This window comes from Schistocerca piceifrons, chromosome 8 (genome assembly GCF_021461385.2).
Source record: "Schistocerca piceifrons isolate TAMUIC-IGC-003096 chromosome 8, iqSchPice1.1, whole genome shotgun sequence".
NCBI lineage: Eukaryota > Metazoa > Arthropoda > Insecta > Orthoptera > Acrididae > Schistocerca > Schistocerca piceifrons.
In genome coordinates this window covers 228,976,771-228,996,008 of record NC_060145.1, presented here as the reverse complement: position 1 = coordinate 228,996,008, position 19,238 = coordinate 228,976,771, and the positions used below count along the sequence as shown (strand labels likewise).

At 40.7% G+C, this 19,238-nt stretch overlaps 1 pseudogene; it reads right to left on the bottom strand.

Moving 5' to 3' along the window:
- Nucleotides 1–2,680: 2,680 nt before the first annotated feature.
- LOC124712888 lies at nt 2,681–2,798 on the bottom strand (annotated as a pseudogene).
- Between the last annotated feature and the right edge of the window lie 16,440 nt (nt 2,799–19,238).

Here is a 19,238-nt window from a genome sequence, read left to right as displayed (position 1 = left end):
ACCGAAGTTAAGCGCTGTCGGGCGTGGTCGGAACTTGGATTGGTGACCATCCGGACCCTCATGCACTGTTGCCATTTCTCGGGGTGCACTCAGCCTCGCGATGCCAATTGAGGAGCTATCCGACCGAAAAGTAGCGGCTCCGGTCCCAGAAAACCAAAATAACGACCAGGAGAGTGGTGTGCTGGCCACATGTGCCTGCTATCAGCATCCTCAACTGAGGACGACACGGCGAACGGATGGTCCCCATGGGCCGCTTATGGCCTGAAGGCGGATTGCTTTTGTACCGTTAAGATCATATGGCCTGTTAGTGTTCTGCTGGTTACAGTACTGCATGCAATTGACTGCATGTCTAAAATGAAATGAAATGATGGACGGATTAAAAGTCAGTGAAGATGAAGCCATGTGGAGTAATCCCACAGTAAAGCGTAAAAATGTATGTTGTGGCAACTGAAAATCTATGTGAAACAGGGTTTCCGACCAGTAGCACTAGCCGTCAGTTTAGACATATTTCTTGCAACACTGACTCAGTCTCTCGTAGTCATTGATTTTCCTATGTACGTTTTCCTAACGCTACTACCAAGGATTCTCAATGTGTTATTTGATAATAGCCTTTCTGTTGGAAGAGAGATAGTGGAGAAATATGACACCTTGCAAAAAAGGACTAGTGTTCGGAAATCATATGTGGGATCCTCAGCGACACTGTTTGAGTCAAGCTTGGAGCCTCGCTCTGTAAACATAAAAAAAAAAAAAATCTCTATAAAAATAAAAGATGTAGGAACGAGTCCGTCTTTTACAAAAATTTCAGTTGTCACGATTCGTTACGATACTGCCTTCCACAAGCCGGCTGAATGTCTCCAAGGTTCACAAAATTAGATTAAGATTCCCCATAATGAAATCTTATGATTTAACGTCCTTTTCTTGTGTTGCTTTGCTCCCTTTGCATATGCCACGATTATGGAACGGCCTCTACAATCCAGTTCTAGTACTTCACTGCATGCAAATAAATGCGAGCCTGCTGTCTATTATCTATTAGACAGTTCCCTAACGAAACTTAGGACATGTGTACGCGCTGTGAGACTATCTCCTATGATGAGAGACATAGACTCCACAACACATGCATTGACGCTGTTTCAGTAGTGAAATATTTCTCCACTAAAGAATTTACTGTTCCTCTGGCGGTTTGCTAAGTGGCAGGTGGGCGGGCCGTCGCGTTTGGAAGGTGAGGTGGGCACCTGCCCCTCCCCTCTCCCCCTCCCCCACTCAACCCCACCCCAGACTCCATCGCTCAGACCCCTCGACCCTCGGCCGTCCCTTTGTGTAGCAGCTGCCTCTGCAATTTACTTCGTATAGCTGCTTAAAAAGCACTCCGTCTGCGCCACGGCGCTTTTATGGCTTTCTCAGTTTACGAGAGAATTCGCTGTCGGAAATAGGCCTCTCATGTTCGCTTATAGCGTCATGTGTTGAGAGCCTTCATAACGCTGTCTTTGTGGCGTTGTTTGGCCTCTGCCACCTAGGATTTTGATATATGACCCTTCATCACAGAGAACCACGTCTTCTTGCTGAACTATATTTTTCCTCGACGTGTACACAGAAGCATCGGTAATAAATTTTGAAAGAAAACACTGCCCTTGGTAGAATGTCCCGTTACATATTTTAATTAATGTTATAACTGCACAGAATAATACGGACAGTGTTTTCTTTAAAAAAATATTTGCTGGGTGCGGACCCACATATGAACGAATTTTTCAGATCGTTTTCAATTTTCGGCAACGAGAGTTTCATGTCAGATATGATTTTCCGAATGGACGCAAGTCACAAACTGTCATATTCCTAGTGAAAGCTGATTTCATTTGCAATTCAAAAAATACCATTCCCGTCACAAAAACAGCACGGACATAGCCCACGATATCGTTGCATGGATTAATCAACGCCCAAGTTCGTCCCCTTATACCCCTCAAGATGCCATGTTAATTCATTAAACACATTTGTTCTTTCACAGAGTTTAAGTGAGGATGTTGGTAATTTGTGTTATACAGGGTGAATCATCTTAAACTCGCATTGTAAATATTGCTGAAATGGAAAGCGCTGTTGATGTCCTGTTTTCATTGGATGGATTGGTAGTCGGACTATAGTACTTTTGGCTCATTAATAGATTTAGTAATACTTAGAAAGTGTAATTTTTGTGCAAACATACACTTTTTTTAAATTATGTTTGGTTTGTGGGGCGCACAACTGCGCAGTCATCAGTGCCCATACAAAGTTCCAATTTTTACACAGTCCAGTTTCTTACAAAATCGAATGTACCCACTGTCACGGATGGTGATGATGATGATGAAATGATGAGGACGTCACAAACACCCAGTCCCTGGGCAGAGAAAATCCCCAATGCAGCTGGGAATCGCACCTGGGACCCTGTGATTCAGAGGACTTCTTTTAAATGGAACAGTGCCTATTGACATTAACAAACTAAAAGGAAAAAGCACCCGTCATCAGGCCACAACTATCCTATCGGGACCATCCGACCGCCGTGTCATCCTCAGCTAAGAATGTGGATAGGAGGGGCGTGTTGTCAGCACACTGCTCTCCCAGTCGTTATGGTGGTTTTCTTTGACCAGAGTCGCTACTATTCGGCCGAGTAGCTCCTCAATTGGCATCACGAGACGGAATGCACCCCGAATAATGGCAACAGCACATGGCGGCCCCGATGGTCACCCATCGAAGTCCCTGCCACGCCCGACAGTGCTTAACTTCGGTGATCTGACGGGAACCGGTGTATCCACTGCGGCAAGGCGGTTGCTTAACAAACTAAAAGTTGGGTAAATCGGAATGTAAATATTGTTGGTTGCAGGAGTCTATTCGAAATAGTTAACGGAATTCATATTTCGAACAGTTCCCATACCCACACTTGAACATCACCTTTGGTAGCGCACACTGAAGAACTACACAAGTGTATACCATAGTTACGTGGGTTTTCACCAATAACGAGACAATTGACCACACAGGCTCTGTTCAAAATGCCCACTGGTAGCGGCAATACACGCTTATAGTCTGATATGGAATGACTACTGCACGCCTGCTAGCATTTAAGTGCAGATGTCCGAGCAGGCTGCAGTAATACGTCGTTGCATGTCATCGGGTGTGATTGGCATGTGTTGTAGAGTGAGCCAATGTGAGGAACACACCTTCTCCCGCAGAAAATAGTTTTCAGGCGTCAAATGCAGGGAACAGTCTGGCCAATGTACAGGTCCTCTGCGTTCAGTCCCACGATTTGGAAACAATTCTTGAAGACATGCTGATATAATTCGTACGCTGTGGGCTGGACAGCCATCATGCTGGTGCGTAGGTCCCTCCTAGTCTGTTAGCTACTTTTCAGACTGGACGTGGTGAGCTGACTTGGCAATGAATGCCTTCAAGACGACAAATATGCCATTACAACTCCTAATAAGTTTGAACAAGGTCGTCTATCAGTTCTACGAGAAGTTGGATGTTCCCTCTGCGATATTGGAGAAAGATTTAAGTCTTGACAGAAATTTGGCAACTGTATATGACTGCTGGCAAAGGTGGTAACGAGACTGTAAGAGGGCAAGAAGACTGGGCTCTGGACGGCCTCGTGGCCCTGCCGGGAAAGAAGGACATTGTGTTCGACGTGTGGCTCTAGCGTATTGTACAGCATCTGCAGCACTAATTTGAGCAGCCGTTAGCATCGCAGTAATAAAATGAACTGTTGCAATCGATTACACTGATCCCGAACCACTGCCACTTCCGACATCAGCGGTGCCAAGTAGAGCGAAAGCTCACTGGGTGGCAGGGTGGAGGTCTTTTTCAGAGGGAGGCCAGATGAGTTCACTGGTTGGTTAAAAGGAGGCCAGTTACGCGTCTGCAACCAACTTGTTGCCTTGACCTGCTTGATCACTAGATCTGTTTCCAATCGTGCAGATATAGGTCATCATGGGACGACAACTCCAGCGTCGTCTAGCAAATAGCAGTAACCGTCCCGATATTGACTGAAAAAGTGCTACACGCACGGAACTCCATCCTAAAAACTGACATCCGGCACCTGTACAAGCCAATGCATACACGTTTGCATCCTTGCATTCAACAATCTGGAGGTTACAGCAGTTATTAGTGTACCGGCATTTCACATTTTCAGTGGCTTATCTCCCTCTGACACTAAACTGTGATGTTGCTATGTTAATCACCTACACATCAGCTTTTGGTGTTGCGCTTCCTTTCCGTCAGTGTACGTTTCACTGAAGAGTACTGATCACAGACAGTCTGCCTTTGCCTCAGACATCAGTGTAGGTGATTTCATTTGCTGTTGGGAACTCGCAGCTGCATAGTACTTGCCTCAAGTCGATTCGACCATGGCGCCATTGATTACTAGTTACGCCAACTGGTAATTGATTCAGCACAAGCAGAAAAAGTGCCAGCGACAGCACCTGTGTCTCAACTTCACCTCCGAAGATAATCATCCCTGTCAAACTTCCTTCTCTGTTCCCAACACCGACCCTAAACGGCCAAGGAGGCTCTAAGACCTCTCCATTCAATTATACTGGTTAAGTAGTGGAAACACAGCCGAACAATTTTGTCGTTAATTTGCTGATTTTGCCATGAGGGCGCCACCAATTACCTATTCGTAGCTTTGACCTGTGCTGTGACGCGACGGTTCGCTTACTTTATATTTTATTCTTCAAATTTACATTTCTTCCTGATAGATAATGATTTACATCATTTCTTACTGTCGGCCACAACTCCTTCTATCATCTAGCAGTTGCATAACAACTTCCATAAAACCTGTACAGCTGGAATGAATACGAAACTATAGGCCTGTATGACTGTATGCTGTATTCAATTAAACACATAACATAGTTTTTAGTGTTAAAGTAGAATAAAAGTCGAAAGGACAAAAGACTATCCAACCTATCTTCCCTGTCTTGTGATTTATGATCCATTCCATCTGTACTACCATCTTTTTTGTCTTTTGCGTTTCAGTTATATACAGTGCTGAATAAGGTACTTTGTATCCAACAAATAGCAGCGCCTGCTGCACTTATCTCTTCCGGTTTCATTAGCTAGGGACCTTTTCAAGCGATCATGAACTTGATGAAGGTAACAAGAGTGAGTCTGTATACCTCCACTATGTTATATTTTCAACTTACAACGTCTCCAACGCAATTTCTTGAAAGATCGAAACTTTGCACCGGACTGTAAACCAACCTTCATATCGTTGCCTTACACTAGAATTGCTCTTACTGATTGAGCTATCTAAGCACGACTGACGGCCCGTACTCACTGTTTCAATTCTACCAGTACCACTCGTCTCCTTCGCAAACTGCACAATCGTTCTGTTGCATGCCTTGCGAGACTAGCACATCCTGTTTCCAAATGTACGAAAGCTATTTCTTTTCCAAAGTCCGATCGGTCCTGAAATTGAAACCCAAATGTAAATGAATTAATTTTATTTTTGCAACATCTAGCTACCCCTTCCATGTACGAGTACTTCTCTCCGTAGTCGTAGTCCCGATTTAGACATTTGTCGTAACGGGGTACCAACTTCCCAATGCCAAGACATCTGTGACTTCCGCCAATTACGTACACTGGTCTGTAGCTCATTGTCTATGATACAATTCTCTCCTCATAGGCAGCATGTGAGCGAAGAGATGAAAATCGGAGGGAGTCAGTTTAAGTTGTTTGATGGATGATCAAATACTCCCCATTGAGAATGCTGCAGAAGCATCTTTTTTTGCAGCTGCAGTGTGTAGCCAGTCACTGTCATGAAGAAGGACAATGTCTGACGATGACATTCCTCTTAGCTTGCTCCGAATTTCGCTTCGTAGAAGAGATTCTGGAATCACATAATCCACTGGCTGAACAAGATCATCGTTTGAAATCCGCTTCCTTCTCTAATCGTCTGCATCATGAACGTTTGTACGTCCTGCTTCAGAGTTCCTGCACCAATGTCGCACTTTACTGTCAGCATGACAGTTAAGCTATGTGGGGTGCATGACATCAGGTGGAACCCCTCAGCACGAGGCAATATAAAGAGAGCACGCACTTCGAATTTACTAACTATTGTTCGAGGCATCTTTACGTGCTCTCTGTGCGCACAGGACTAAAAAGTGCTACGTGACGCGATCGATGGGCGTACCTGAGACGGTGTACAACACATCTGCACTAAGCTTCATGTGATTTTTACTGTGGTATTAATTTCGCGACCGATCGGACCTTAGAAAATAGCCCTCGTTTGTTACATGAAATGACTTTGGAGAGGTTTACCTAATAAGCAGGAACAGTTGCAACGCATACAGACTGTATACGAAGTGTGACCAAAAATATATTACACCGTTCACATTACTAGTGAACGAAACAATCTTTACGGTTTTTGTTGTGGTCTTCCGTCCGAATATGATTCTATGCAGTTCTCCGCGCAGCTCTATCCTTTACAAGCATTTTCATGAGCTAATATCTGCTGCAGCCTATAGCTATTTTGACCTGTTTGCTATATCCATCCCATAGGTTCACTCTACAAATTTTATCTCCAGGACTTCCCTCCATGATTAAACCTACGAATCGTCCGTGCCTCAGGACGTGTTCTAACAACCGATCCTTTTTTTTTTTTTGTCAAACTGTACCGTAATTTTCTATTTTCGAGTTTGTCTCAGATTCTCCTCATTAGTTATTCGACGTATCCATTAATCTTCAATATTCGTTGTAACATGACGTGTTAAAAGCTTCTGTTCTCTTCTTGTTTGAGCTGCCAATCATCCATATTCACATCTGTACAAGACCACCGCAGGTAAGCAGCTTCCGGAAAGACTTAAATTTGTATTAGATCCTAATATATTCCTATTTTCCACAAATGTATTTCGTGCTATAGCCAGCCTGCGTTTTATATACTCTTTACATACCTCTATCATAATCATTCATTATGCTATCCTGCTGATCAGCTGCGTTTAGAGTGTTATTTCCTGATCTAATTTCTGTAACATACCTAATTTAATTCTACTACATTGAAATACCCATGTATTAATTTTATTATGGTTGATTGTTTCAAGGCGCAATCCATTCGATTCAGCTTTCTTTCTAAGCCTTTTACTGTTTCTGTCAGAATTACAGTGTCATGAGCAAACGTTTCAGAAGGATGTAGGTTGCAGTAGGTACTGGGAGATGAAGAAGCTTGCACAGGATAGAGTAGCATGGAGAGCTGCATCAAACCAGTCTCAGGACTGAAGACCACAACAACAACAACGTGCAAACGTTAAATATTTTACTTCTTGCCCCTCAATTTTATTTCCCTCTCCAAAGTTATCTTTGGTTTCCAGTACTGTTCAGTGTACGGACTGGATTACGTGAAGGATAGGCTGTGGCCCCATCTCCCTCCTTTCTCAACCACTGCTGCCCTTTCGTGCCCCTAGTCTCTTATGCTGCCATCTGGTTCCTGCACAAGTTGTAAATAGCCTTTCGCCCTTCGTACTTTACAACAGCTGTCTTCAGAATTTCAAAGGAGTATTTCATTCAACATTGTCCAAAGCTTTTTCACAATCTATAAATGCTATAAACGTATGTTTACCTTCCTTTAACCTATCCTCTAAGATAAGTTGTAGTGTCAACACTGCCTCGCGTTTTCCTGCATTTCTCCGGAACCCAAACTAATCTTCCCCAAGGTGGAATTCTACAGATTTTTTCACTCTTCTTTGTGGTAATTGGTACTATTTCATCCTTCTTAAAGTCTATGTTGTGTTTCACCTGTCTCATGTGTCTTGCACACCGTGTGGAATAATTTTGTCAGAGACTAGTTTGTCGTTGTAAGATTTTCCTGGAGCAGTTTGAGAAATTTCTTTACATTAACGATTTTGTCGCCAACTCCAAGGGCCTTGTTCAGCTTAGATATTTCAGTGCTGTGTCCAATTCTTCTAATAATATCATATTTCCCAACTTATCTCCACCTGTTTCTTCTTCCCTTTGTGTAATATTGCATTGAAGTTCACTTCCTTATAACAGCCGTTCTGTACATTCCTTCCATCTTTTAGTTTTCCCCCCTTTGCTCAGTACCAGTTCACTATTTGAGCTCTTTATATTCTTAGACGTGCTTCTCTCTTCTTTAAATGTCCTTTTAATCTTCCTTCACGCCTCACCTGTCTTTCCCAGTTACGCATTCTTCTACATTCTTGCAGTTCTCGTGTAGCTAGTCTTACGAGTACATTGCCATTTAGCACTTCCTGTCGGTTTCATTTTTCATACGTATTTATTCAATTTTGCTAAATCTTTTGCTGTATATTCTAATGTTTTCTTCTCACCAGGTAGGCTCAATATCTCGTGTGCTTCCCAAAGATTTTATAGCTGGGCTTTGTATTACTGTTATTCGATCGTAAGCTGTATTGACTAACTTATTTCTCAATACAATCCATTTCTCTGTTGTGTTCGTTTTTCCGTTTCACATATTCGTAATCTAATGTTCCCTTTCAAACGCTCAAATAGGTCTGGAATGTTCACTTTGTCCAGTTCCCGTGTAGCTAATTTCCTATTTTCTGCGGTTTCTTCAGTTTCAATCTGAATTCATAACCAGTAATTTGTGATCAGAGACTAAATCTGCTACTAGAGAAGTTTTGCAATTTAAAATATGGTTTCGAAATCTCTGTCTTATCTGTCTAATACCTTTTTGTGTCTACAGGCCCCTCCGAATCATATAACCTTCTTTCATGACTTTTAAACCAAGTATAAGCGATGATTACATTATGTTCCGTGCAGAATTCTACCAGAGAGCTTTCTCTTTCAGTTTTTTGTCATTCCATGTTCTTGAAACTTTCTTGCTCTGCCCTTGCCTACTACCGAATTTTTGTCGCCCATCACATATAAAATTTCGTGTTCCTTAACTATCTGAATAATTTCTTTTACCTCCTCAAGAACTCTCTCTATTTCTTCATCTGCAGAGCTAGCAGACTTATAAACGTGTATTACTGTGGTCAGTGTTGACTTTGTGCCTATAATTGATAAGATAATCAGTTTTACTGTGGTCAGTGTTGACTTTGTGCCTATAATCGATAAGGTAATCAGTTTACCTTCCTATTCGTATAAGTTTAGGCTCATTCTCATTTTCTTATTCATTATTAGACCTAATACTGTATTACCAATGTTTAATTTTGTATTTATAACCCTGTACTCGCGTGTCAGAAATCCTGTTCTTCTTGACACCGCAGTTAATTATTTCCAATTATAAATTCAGTCTATGTATTTCCTTTCTTAAATTCTCTAGAGTACCTACCCACTTAATTGATCTACTATTCTCTTCTCCAACCCGTACATGGCAACTTTTTTTTTCCTGATGACATCATCCTGAGTGGTTTCCGCCCGGAGTTCGAAATGGGGGCTGTTGTACCTCCGGAATAACTTACCGATGAGGATGCCTTTATCATGTAACTACACAGCAGAGCTCAACGTTCTTAAGAAAAATAGCGGCTGTAATTTCGTCCTTGCTGTAAGTAATTATTGAAAACTATAACGCTTTGGAATATACTTTATTATTAATGCGATCTATCTCATTCTTTCTCTGTCAGAAATATAAGCATCTGTAGTGTGTGTCCGACCAGATTTAATCAATGAAGTGTTACAAATACGGCTAAGGTTGCTGATTAATGCATGCAGAGGTAACGAAGTTTTAGTGAGTGAAGACTTAAGCAAAGAGTAAAATCACTATGGCAGCTTACAGTCGGCTGGAGAAGGGACAGTGAATGCCCCATTTTAGCGACGCCAGCCACCCGTCACCAGACGCCGTGGTATTCTACATTTCTCCCGTGCATCTTAACCAAGGCAATCAACTGTGTCATTATTTTTAAAACTTAGACGATGTAAAATAATTTTCCTCGGGAGAAGACCGACGCTGAGATTCGAGAGTGCCGTTAAGGACAAACTTGAAGTAACCTCATGGTTGACTATTTTATCAATTTACAAGAATTACATTTGCATACTTATTCCGTGTCATTGCAATTCATGAGTAGAATGTAGCGCGCTGGTTTAATATTCATGAAGGGGTCAACGCGGTTCACCATATCCGAGAATTAAATTCTTTTTAGGCAGCAGGCAAACTGCCGAGCTCTGCGACACGAACCACATTTTTGTTCAGACCCCAGCTATTGAATCAAACCTAAATCAGCGCACTTCACATTGTCATTTCCGAAGTTCATTAAGAGTCTAAAATCAGCTTTCAATTGACATTAAATGATATTATTTTAAATTTTGTTTTAAGCTGAATAGGTTTCTGCAAGAGGATTATGGAAAGTAAAAGTAGTTTCAGTAGGCTCTCAACAGCTGTCTACTATCAAGCGATTGCTTGGTACTTATTTTCGTAATTAATTTAAATTAAGTGAAATGTATAAAAAGGTATACTTTCTGTCTCATGGACACAGTGTAAGTAGGTAAAAAGTCACCAAAAGGTATGACGAAACAGGAAGATGATAAGAGAACTGAATGCAACTATTTTGTTTATTTCTTTATGAATGTGTTTGATCTGATGAGAAAATTTCTAATCTTAGATGTTCAGTATGTTAATAATTGATTAAGAAGTCCAAACTATTAATGCTAATAGTAACAACAACAACTGTAATAATATTACTATAATAATATTACTACTACTACTACTACTAATAATAATAATAATAATAATAATAATAATAATAACAATAATAATAACAGGAATGCACGGTGGATTCAAGCAGAAACAGATACATTCAAGATGATACCACAAATACATGAAGTGATAATTTTGCAACATGAAGTCACCCAAGCATTTAATTCTACTCACAAAGATTCACATTAAGTAGAAAGGAAGGAGGAAGGGGATTTATAGACATAAAAAACCTACATTATGGACAGATAGACAATTTAAGAAAATTCTTTATAGAACGAACAGAAACTAGCAAAATACACAAAGCAATCACTCATATAAATACATCGGCTACACCACTGCAATTTCATAACCACTTCTACAACCCTTCAGATCACATAACATCAACAGATACGAAGCAAGTAAATTGGAAAAGCAAAACACTACATGGCAAGCACCCGTATCATCTAACACAGCCACACATTGAACAAGACGCATCCAACACATGGCTAAGAAAAGGCAATATATACAGTGAGACAGAAGGATTCATGATTGCAATACACGATCAAACAACAAAACACCAGATATTACAGCAAGCATATTATTAATGATCCCAATACCACAACAGATTAATGCAGACTTTGCAAGCAACAAATAGAAACAGTAGAACTCATCACAAGTGTATGTACAATACTAGCAAATGCAGAATACCCCAGAAGACATGACAATGTAGCAAAAATAATACATCAACAGCTTGACTTACAACATAAACTTACAAAACAACATGTTCCCACATACAAGTATGCACCACAAAATGTACTGGAGAACGATGAATACAAATTATACTGGAACAGAACCATCATAACAGATAAAACAACACCACATAACAAACCTGACATCATACTCACCAATAAAAAGAAGAAATTAACACAACTAATCGAAATATCCATACCCAATACAACAAATATACAAAAGAAAACAGGAGAAAAAATTGAAAAATACATCCAACTGGCTGAGGAAGTCAAGGACATGTGGCATCAGGATAAAGTTTACATTATACCAATTATACTATCAACTACAAGAGTCATACCACACAATATCCACCAGTACATCAATGCAATACAGCTACATCCAAACTTATATATACAACTACAGAAATCTGTAATTATTGACACTTGTTCAATTACCCAAAAGTTCTTAAATGCAATGTAACATATACCGTAGAGTTAAAAGGAAGTCACACTTGATCAATGTCCGCATCACCTACCATTTTTAACCAGACCTAACGTCTGAGACAAGAAAGAAATAATAATAATAATGACCTACTTTCCATGAGTTCCCTTCTAGAAAGACAGATTACACACCACCAACCTGAGAAGAAATAGAGAACATTTGCAAGAGGCTCAAAATCAAGACTTCAGGTGAAAATATAGCGGTCATGTGAAATCATGCAGATGATCAATCTGCACAGAACATCAGAGTATACAGAACATGTGGCTAATAGAGACCTTACCAGAAGAATGGACCACAGCTGTGATCCATCCTCTACACAAGAAGACCGACAGCGACAACTCAAGGGTCAAAACTCTGATACGTGCAACATTTTTTCTAGAGGCCTGAAAACTAGAGTTGCCAACCAACTTGAGACGAATATCCGACTAGTTTCCAAGCTAGTTGATCTTTCACATATCAAATACAAAACCTGAAGGCCATACTTACATATCAAAATCGCGGTGTACGTACCAGGATAATAATCCTGGTGGACTTCGAAGGACATATCATTCAATAGATACACAGACGTGATCTCCATCCAACGAGGAATGGGCCTAGGTGAGAAGACCACCAGACTAGCCCAGATCACTCTGAGAAATACCACCTCTACAGACAAATTTAGAGATGAGTTCTCTGAGAGTTTCACCTTTCAAATGGGAGTTAGACCAGGTGATAGTTTCTCGTGAATGTTCTGCAACTGCGTCCCGAGGAAAATTATCACGGAAATAACAACGGACACTACCATAGTACCGGGGATGAAGATTCGAAACAAGATAAATAACCTCAATGAATCCTGACTATCCTTCTCATATGACCTTGTCTCAAGGCTACTCAGCAACTACAGAAGCTACGGCTAGTATGAGCGCCAGCGTATAAAAGAACTGAGTTCATGGCTAACGTAAAGGGAACACCACCTGTAATTCCGCTAGCATTTGTCGTGTCCCTTCGATAAGATACTTAGGAGTGAACTGAAGCAAATGAGATTGAGAACTTATCAATAGATGCTAGATGTGCAAAGTTTGAGGAAATCTGCCACTCCTGTCACAGCATTTACACTTCCAGAACTTACCAATAGATGCTAGATGTGCAAAGTTTGAGGAAGTCTGCCACTCCTGTCACAGCATTTACACATCCAGTTATCTTTACAAAACCTTAAACTCAAACAATACAACTCAATAATGAACCCCTGTACACTCACAAACAGGATCTTCACCACGACAGTTATAGTGGAGGCGTACAGGAACAAATGGATTACCACAATGAAATCAGACATGGAGTAACTTGATATTCCACTATAAACCGTACAGGACAGTTTCAAATTCGACAAGGGATTATACTAGTCACGCTCACCAGAAAAAGATCACAGGAAGCAGCAGACCAAAGTGGGGAGCTTTCTGGGATAAGAAAAAACATAAGATCCATATAAAAAGCCAAAACGAGGCATGTGGTCCTAAGTAGGCTAATAATGTTGATTATAATAATAATAATGGATGTAACATTCATTAATGGTCTAATAATAATAATAATTATTATTATTTCTATTATTACCATTATTATTTCTATTATTATTACTCGCTGCTCATGAACGACACATAGTGTATTGTTGACGTACCAAAGATATCTTTTTATGTGTAGGATTTGTTCTTAGTGTCCTAATCTTACTAAGTAAGGTAAATACGTAAGTAGAAAAAAGGAACAGTAACATTCAATTCTCTTAGCTTCCCGGTGCTGCGCCAGAACACTTGAAGAGTTTATAGCGAATATTTTCTGTGGTCATTTGATTTGATAATTTAATTAAGATTTATTTTACTTAACACTCATGCAATGGTGAGAAGCTGTGTGGACGAGAGGGGTATACATTTAAGTAAACTAGTAAGTAATCTAATTATGATCAAACTTCAGTTTCGTCAGCGATTGAAAAAGTGATAATTTAACAAATAGGTTCACTGTATTGTTATAGTTTTACTTTGTGTCACTTAACACCGATCTCATCAGCTCTCAGTTATGACATAAGGAAAATTACCCGCTTCTTTCAAGATTGAAACATGTAACACCGGAAAATTACCAGGGAATGTTTGCTGTTTAGTGTTTTACATTAGTAACGAGTACAAACCAACATATCAGATTAACGAGTGGAAACTAAAGCAGAGCTTTTCAAAAGATGATCGACGGTACATTCGAATGGCCTGCTTCACATGCATCGTTATTACTCTGTTGATGGGCATCATATCTACTCAGAACTACTTTAAAATGTTTTTATATTCCTTATTTCTATTTTTGCTTACTTTACTTTTGAACAATTGCATTATAGACACCTGTCTGCCTACCTTGTAATGTGTGGCAAACACTTTCAGATTGACGACAGACGTGAAGCTTCGTGGCATAGGTTCCACAACACGCTTAAAACTTCGAGAAGCCTTCCTGATCTGTAAACGCTGGAGCAAAGCCCACGGCTCACAGAGATAGTCGGAGCTGGGTTCAGGCGTGAGAATCTCTTAAGTGAAGTCACGGGAGTACTGAATAGTACTGTGGTTCGGCTACATGCGGGACCATCTGGCAGCCTGACGACTGTATAGTGTTTCCTTGAATGACTCTGACAGAGTTCGGTAACGATAGAGTGTTACACTACCTTGACGAAAATATAAGTGGTTAGAATGAATATAAACGTGGTAAAGAAGAGCGTGTGATTGGACAGAACGTTCTTGAGTCGCTCATAGTTGAGGTACGATAGTGAACTTGTCAACTACCGCATAATCTTTTCATCTACATATTCCAGCATTAAAACACCTAAATTATCTCTTTTTGGCTGCTGGTGTAAAGAGCCATAAGGCTTTTGCTGTACTTTACCATTGTACTGACAAGTAACGCGACACATTTCTCGAGGTGTCCTGTTTCCACAGCTCGTATGTTGAAAGGTGCAGTTTATGGACACACACTAATCTCTATACGCTCGGGCTGTAATCAGCACATACGCCTCAGGGAATGGCTTATGTACCCTGCAGGTAGGGTGTTGCTCTCAATGGAACTACTGTTCAGAGGTTGTTCTTGTTAGGCTGTGGGCTTGTGACTTATTTGTTGGACTCGATCCATCTCTGTGTTAATAGATTCCTCATAAGTCGACGGTGATTTTGCGTCAACACCCAAGCCACTCTACATATTAGTGTACTGTAGGTGATTTTCCTGAAATCCTGCTACTCACAGCGAATCTTCCATACGGTCGCAGATGAGAATAACGTTGCTAGTGTAGGATCGATGAGAGAGTATTCCAAGATCCAAGCACCCTCAATGTGGCCGTGATGAAAGGTGCCAACGCCGTTTGTCTTGCCCTCTTATGCTTAACTGTTGCGTCCTCAGACTGATCATAGTCACGTGACAGAAGGACCTATTCCATTCTTCGTAGCGATAGAACTCCCTCCAGCACAATAATTATCTATAGATCAGTACGCTGCTGAGTGTATCTGATTAGTCGGTTGTAATGGAACTGTCCTAATGTACCTTGTACCCTTTTAAGCGAATTTCTCTTAAATGATAAGTTGCTGAACATACACAGTAAATCTGTGCCGTGACTAACTCAGTAACTTCCTGTTTCAGTGAACTGCTGCAGAAGAAGATCATACTGACGACTGGTACCAGACTTCCGAGATCAAAACAGGTCAGTCTCACTTATACGATTTCTTTAAGCTGTCTTTTCTTTGAACGTCTATTATTTTATGCATATCAGTACGGGTTGTTTTAGATGGAAAATAATCGTCACTGCTTGGTAGTTATTTGTATGATATTCTCTCTCAAATAATCATAATTCCTTTCACACATCTTGAATCCTAGAATTTCCTTAGATTAGTTATAAATAAATGTCCCTTGTGCCCATTACCTAAGCATATTAGGAACTGCTTTCTGGTTACGAAACATTGCCGTTGAGCTGCACGTGTAAACATTATAACACGTGATAAATAGTTACATAAAACGCTGAGCAATGGCGAATGTTCAGTAGTTACTTCTTATAAGGTATATAGAGTATCCTTTAAAATTATGAATGTGGAGTGACTAAACCAAACTTAATAATTTAAAACTAAACAATGTGGTACACATTATTTACAAATAGTAATATGGATGAGAAATTCTACAAGTGTATTACGACCCTTGTTATCAAATTTATTATGTAGAAGTCTCAAGATTCGAGCTGTGTCGAGAAGTCACAGTGAGTAAAGTCTGCTGTGACGGCCATTATCGTGGTTTCTTTTATAAATCGAAACGCACAAATTTTAGTTGTATAATTGTGTTCTTCCTCAAGCGATGGCTCTGAACCACAAAGAAACGCACTTTAATTTGCATTATGAAAAAGAGATGGGTAGGGTTAGTGATTTCAATAACAACTATATGCATAAAAATTTACAATACTTTGTATTTGACGAAATAAAATTTCCAAGCACTTCATTTCCAGTGGTTGGGTTGTTACCGCTAAACAATAAAAATAAATGTAAATATTAGTCGTGGCTCTTACTTGAGATGCTGTAATTTTTTTTCCATCCACAGGAACATTTGGTGGGAGTATATGTTTCTGTCATTGCCAGCAATCCACTGCGTCACTAGTTAAAACCAGAGGACCTTCGCCATTCGTTTTGACGGTGTAATCTCTCATACAATAAAGCTTTATTGAGTTTTAGACATGTGGAAAGTAAATGAGACAAATAATTCATCTCATTTCAATTACTGCTGGAATGAGGGCTTCCAACGGAACGGAAAGGTTACTTAAATGGCCCAGTTCGTAATTTCATTTCTACATTAGATACTCAGATGTGTTCGAGTCCTTGCACCATATATAGGGTTTAAGGGTATAACTGAAGATACTTTTATATGTGGTACTTTAATATGTACACACTTCAGTGTGTTTGTTGTTTTGTCTCTGCATAGAACGCTCTTCTCACAAACACATCACAAATTAATAAGCCCATGTTTACTGTGCACCCGTAAGTGGACCACTAAGTGGACTACACCTGTCAGTGTAGACCAGCCGATTTTCGTCCACGTGTCCACATTTCAACATCATACCTGCAGCCCAGGGAAAAATAAGCATAAGTGACTTGGTTTCACCACTCGTACTTGGTGATACTAAAGAACATGAATACTACTCGTAATAGCTACAATCATTGGTCTGATACAAGACTTTGAAAATATGTTGGACTTACTTATATTGTGTGGGTACTAAACAAAAATTGGCGAAAGCGCATGAGTTGGGCTTTGAATTGGTTCCTTAACAACTCTGTTCACCAGACTTAGCCACAAGTGACTTCTTCCTGTTTCCTAATTTGAAACTTTGACTCGGTAGGAAAAAAATTTTCACTAAATGAGAAATCCATACTTACAGTCAGAGAGTATTTTAGAGAGTGTGATAGAACCTATTTTTCCGATGGAATGGATGGGCTGAAGGATTGCTGGAGGAAGAGTGTACCCTTCGAAGGAAATTTTGTTGAAAAGTATGGTGGGTTGCTATGGAAACAATAATGTTAATCGTTCTTCTATCAGACTTATCAGACCACAGTCTCAGTTTCCGTAAAGCCAAGTGTTAAGTACACTGAGGGAGAAACCTGTAACAAGTACGGCGAGAGAAAAACCTCACAACACCAAGAAGCAATTGTGCGACATAAAGGAAAGTTGGTAAGTGTGTTTCTACATCTGAAGCACGATGCATGTTCAGTGTTGGCGCCAAGTGCATAAGAGTGGCACTCTTTGCGTCACTATTGGCAAGCAAATCAGGTTTGCTTGAAGAACAACTCCGAAACCTGTAACGTGTATTCCACTGACCCCAAACCACCTCCATTTCTGACTTCCGTGGTGTCCAGCTAATTGGAATGGAAGGTAGAGGTCTGTTGTGGTTTTTGGTGAAAGATGGTTCTGCCTCATTGCCAATGATGGCTATGGTTGCTTAGGAGGCCGCTTGAGGGGCCGCAGCCAAACTGTCTGAGTGCTAGGCACAGTGGACCTACACCTGGAGTAATGGTCTGGGTACGATTTCTTTAGGCAGCAGGACCAGTCTGGTAGCTATCCCACGCAACGTGACTGCAAAACTTTACGATGATTCGACCTGTTGTGCTGCCACTCACGAGTAACATTGAAGGGGCTGTTATCCAACAGGATAAGAGAATGTTGATATGTTCGCTTGGCCTGCTTGATCATCAGATCTGTCTCCAGTCGAACACATGTTGGACACCGTCGGGCGACAAACCCAGAGTCGTCAAAAAATACCATTAAAGGTCCCTGTATTGACTAACGAAGTGCAACAGGCATGGAACGTCATCCCACGAGCTGACAGCCGGCACCTGTACAGCACAATACATTTACAGTCGCCTGCTTCCATTCAACATTCAGGCGTTTACACCGGTTATTAATGTACCAGAATCTCAGGTGGGCAATGACTTATCTTACGCTTACATTAACTTGTGATCTTGCAATGTTTATCACTTAAATATGTTGCCTAGACAAATGTATTCCCGAAATTTCAGTAGTGTAGATCAATTATTTTTTGTTGTTGTGATTTTTATCCGTCAGCGTATTTTATACCATCTGGCATGTCTGATCCAGCGCTCCGCTGAGAAGACTCGCAGTCGTCGCCTTCACTGCCGCACATTGTACAGTGACAAGATCCAGACATATTTTAATTCAAATGTCGCCAGCAGTTATAGCGTACGACAAACAGGGGTATGGATGCCGCGAGGACAGTTCCGTAGCGTACCTCCTGTCATGTTTTGTCGTCTGAAGCTGTCGCGCCTGTCGGACGCTTCTGTTACTGACACCGGACATGGCTTTATATACCTTACGAGGCATTGCTAATGCGCTGTGGCGGCCATTCTGACTGTCACAGGGAACTGCAATTCTAATCATTTACATACCCGCGGATGATGTACACATATACGAAGTTATTTTGGTATAGACCATGCCAGGCTGAAGGGCCGTGCGGTTCTAGGCGCTACAGTCTGGAACCGCGAGACCGCTATGGTCGCAGGTTCGAATCCTGCCTCGGGCATGGATGTATGTGATGTCCTTAGGTTAGATAATGTTTAAGTAGTTGTAAGTTCTAGGGGACTGATGACCTCAGAAAATGAGTCCCGTTGTACTCAGAGCCATTTATTAGACCATGTCTTATGGGTGTTCTAGTTTGTCACTTTAAACGAATTTCCATCACAAACACCTGGCTGAGAGTATCTAACACTATTAATGTAATGGCGGAATGGAAATTACTGCCCAGTACTTAAGATTTTTAACACTTGATCAGGCGCTGTTTACAAGTCTCAGAACGTACAGCGTGAAACGATATAGACAATGAATTGGTAGTAATTTTTCAAGTGACAGCGATGCAATGGGAAAAACT